Genomic DNA, 4,218 nt, shown 5'->3' with positions numbered 1-4,218 from the left:
ATTAGTGAGCATATACCATAAATGATATGAGTGACCTCACTCAGGATGATATTTTCTACTTCCATCCATTTGCCTGAAAAACTCAAACTAACAACCACAATCAAATAAAATGGAGTCACACTTGAAGCAATCCTACTAAAGTCAGGGACAAGACAAGGATGCCCACTCTCCCCATATCTACTCAATATAGCACTTGAAGTGCTAGCTAGAACAATAAGACAACAAAAAGAGATCAAGGGAATACAAATTCGTAAAGAAAAAATAAAGTTATCACTAATTGTAGATGATATGATAGTATACATAGGAGAACTCAAACTTCAACAAAGTGGCCAGATATAAAATTAACATAAATAAATCAGTAGCCCACCTTTATACAAATGATAAACAGGCTGAGAAAGAAGTTAGGGAAACAACTCCCTTCACAATAGCTACAAATAGTATAAAATATCTTGGGGTAACTTTAACCAAACAAGTGACAGACCTATATGACAATAATTTTAAGTCTCTCAAGAAATAAATTCAAGATCTCAAAAAATGGAGAAATCTCCTAGGCTTATGGATTGGCAGAATTAATATAGTAAAAATGGCCATCCTACTAAAGGCAATCTACAAATTCAATGCAATCTCCATAAAATCTCAACATAATTCTACAAAGACACTTATTTCTAAATACAAACAGCTTAAAAATCTAGAGAGAGAGGTATTCTATCAAAATGAGAAATTCTTCTTGTCATTTCTACTTTGTGAAGAGAGATACACAATTTATGCAAATTGACATAATCCTTGTGATTTAGGAGGCAATAAAATTCGTCTTCAATTAGAAAGTAAAGAATAAAAGTTTCTTCTCTGTATGTAACAGTCTTAACATTTCTCAAAGTAATGAGCTCTTCATTACTTGTGTTTCTATCACTTTAATGAGTTCCTAATATTAACAGTATGTGTTAATATTGCTCATTCTAAGATACCATGCAAAGATGTGACAACTTCTTACTGCATAATCATAGAACCATGAGTGAGAGAACAATAAATATTTCCTGAAGCAATCTGAATTTATGAATCCATTATAGAATTTTAACATTTCTTTGGCCTACATTATAATCAGCATGTCTTTAGTACTAAATTTAAATCAACTGTATTATTGAGGCAGATAAACTCATGAAAGAAGGGACTATCAAGGATGGAGGTGAAATAAATGGGGCTATAATTTTGACTTCTTTGACTAAGAAATTCTTTTGAATGGTTTAAGAAAAACTCATAGAATGAATACAGTATGTTGATATATTTCTTTAATCATGACCTATAAATAACCCTGTAATTTAAGTACCTTTTATTTTTATGAGAAAATTCTCCATTTACCTTGACTATAAAAAGGAATGGCTTAAAGTTTTCAACTAATACAACCAGTGGGGTTTTGTTAGTTCAGGAAATTCAAAACCAGAGGAAATATGAAAGGAACAGACACCACAAATGTGTTATATTTATATAAATTTGTGTTTATCAGAAATAGAAGTTAGGTCAGATTTCTCCTACCAGCTCCATCCTCACAAAAAACAACTCTCAGATTCAAAATATATTTACAAATACCTTAGTCATATAGCTAGGCTTTTCTCTGACTAAATTATAACCTAGAATAATCCATTTATTTTATCTACATTCTGCCACATGGGTGGTTACCTGTGCTCAGATACCATGTGTCCTTACCCTTATATCTTCCTGGGCAACTCTCCATCCTAGCTCTATCTCAGAATCTACTTTGGCAAGACATCACACATTTAAATCCAAACATTGGTGACTAATTGAGGAACAGTCAAGGTGATGAATCAGAGAATGATTCAACAGAATGAGTCAGAAATAGGATATGGCCAACTCTCAGGAGAACAGAACTGGAAAGTGAGGCTACTTAAAAGCAGTGCTGGAAGAGAGGTAAGTTGAATCTAGCTGAGTTTGTGCAGTTCTGTTCATGCAGTCAGTACAGATCAGCTTATGGACTTCAGAGACAATTTCTTTTTCAGACAGTGTTATTCAGTCAGAAGACAAGAGAAGACAATTTGAATCAGTCATCTTGGAGAGGAGTTTGAGCCAGAACAGCAGAGTTGAACGAGCTAGAGTTCAGAAGAACTATCAAGTGTGAATTTATTCAGGAGAAAGTTTTGGAGCCTAAACATTCCAGGCCTAGGCTAGCAGATAAAGGCTAGAATTTGAAGCCTTCGCTGTCCAGGCGCGAGAAGATTACGTTGTATAGGCTTTAGAAGTTTCCAGGTCTAGGACTAGGTCTAGATAGATAGAAACACTCTGGGATCAGCCCAGGCCATCTATTCATAAAGCTAATTATGCCTCTCACCTCATAACTGTTTTTTAAGGCCTCTTTATTTTGATTGTAGTAAATATTTTACATTTATAATTTTATCATATAGAAACATATAATTATTTTTCCTTTTAACATAAAAGATAACTTTCATTATACTCTTTCACTTCCCCCAAATCCCCTCCCAAATCCTCCTTCCCAATTTAAATTAATTTCTTCTTTGACAATTCTATACACTTATGATTATTCTCTTTTTATTTGTAAACTCACTTTCTTAAATATACTTTCCACTTCTATTAATTTCTCTTTCAACCTATAAATCCATTTCAAATATTCATGTCATTATCAGTAATAATTGTTTTGAAGACTCATTGTATTAAAATTGGATCCACTGTGTGGTGTTTGGTTTAAAACTAGCCACAAGGAATGATAGACAACAAATCAGTTACTTAACTGAGTAGAAATATTGCCCCTTCTCCAGGATCCATATACAGCCAGAATATCTATCAAGAGTAGTAAAGTCACATGGTACCCTTCTCAAGCCATAACTTCAAGGGAATCTGCCTAGACTTGTGTATGTCTAATTCAGAACATGACTGCCTTGGTTCTGCAATCCCCTGGAGTCAACATTTCCCAATTCATTTCATTTTTTCTGTTTTCTACAATGATTCCTATGATTTATAGTTAACTTATCTCTTTTATTTGATATTAGCATGAAGTAACTACATTAAAATTAATATTTTATTTTATAATAAATATATATTTATATAATTTATTGATATATTTACATATTATAAAATATGATGTAAAGCTTATATTAATATCAACTTACCAAGCAAATCATAGAGAACACAGAAAGAGACATGACAATAAGCATAGAATAGCCAAAATATTTAGTATGCTATTTCGGTTGAGAAAGGACATGTTTTAAGACCTATTCAAGATGGATCACAAGGAAAGACATTAATCTAACTTTATCTGTTATTACTCCCATTGTACTACAGGAAAGCATCACAGTGTTTACCACTTACTCTAGGGTATAATCTAATCTGTCAATACAGTAAACTAAAGAATAATTTTAAAATGCACACTAAAAATCATGAATACATATTAACCCATTCTGCATATCAATGGTAACAAAGAGCAAATGGTTTAAGAAGACTGTAGTGGGATACTAAATTTGGATGTCTTTGCAATTTGAGCAAAATATAATCAAATTTCAAATACATGCACACTTTCTATAAATATTTTATAAAAATTAGATATATTAAAAACACTCAGAAATCATAATTGCAATATAATATATATAAATAACAATTTACAAGATAACATCAAATTTAAACTTTTAGTTTTTAGACTATTTTAACAATAGTTAGTTCTCTTTTATAAGCTAATATTTTAATGATATTTTATTTTGTATTAGCATAATTATTTCATGAATTTATTTCAAATCCAAAAGCATAGTTTCTATTTAACAAAGTTGAATATTTTACTTTTATAAATTGTATTAAAGTTCTGACTAATTTTATAGAATAGATGTTACAAATAGATAATTAATAAAAATTATTGTGTTAATTGTGTTATTGTGTTAATCTTCTTGAAAGAAAATTTAAGCTATTCAAGTGTTGCAATTACAAACATTAATATTTCCCTAAAATTTTAAAATATAAAGTAAATGAAATGAAACAAAATTATAAAGAAATAATTTAATACAGTTTGAAGTCACAAAATAGGAATTTTTGACTCATGATTGAATAAATAATCTTTTTGAAATGACAATTTCACTTAAACTTAACATAGTGAAAAACACTGGTATTGGTACAGAGACAGACAGATCAAGGGAATAGAATTGAAAACCCAGAATTAACCCCACACACCTACAGTCTCCTGATCTTTGACAAACAAGCCAAAAA

Source organism: Mastomys coucha, unplaced genomic scaffold (genome assembly GCF_008632895.1).
Source record: "Mastomys coucha isolate ucsf_1 unplaced genomic scaffold, UCSF_Mcou_1 pScaffold8, whole genome shotgun sequence".
In the NCBI taxonomy this organism is placed as follows: domain Eukaryota; kingdom Metazoa; phylum Chordata; class Mammalia; order Rodentia; family Muridae; genus Mastomys; species Mastomys coucha.
This window is presented reverse-complemented; position numbering follows the sequence as displayed.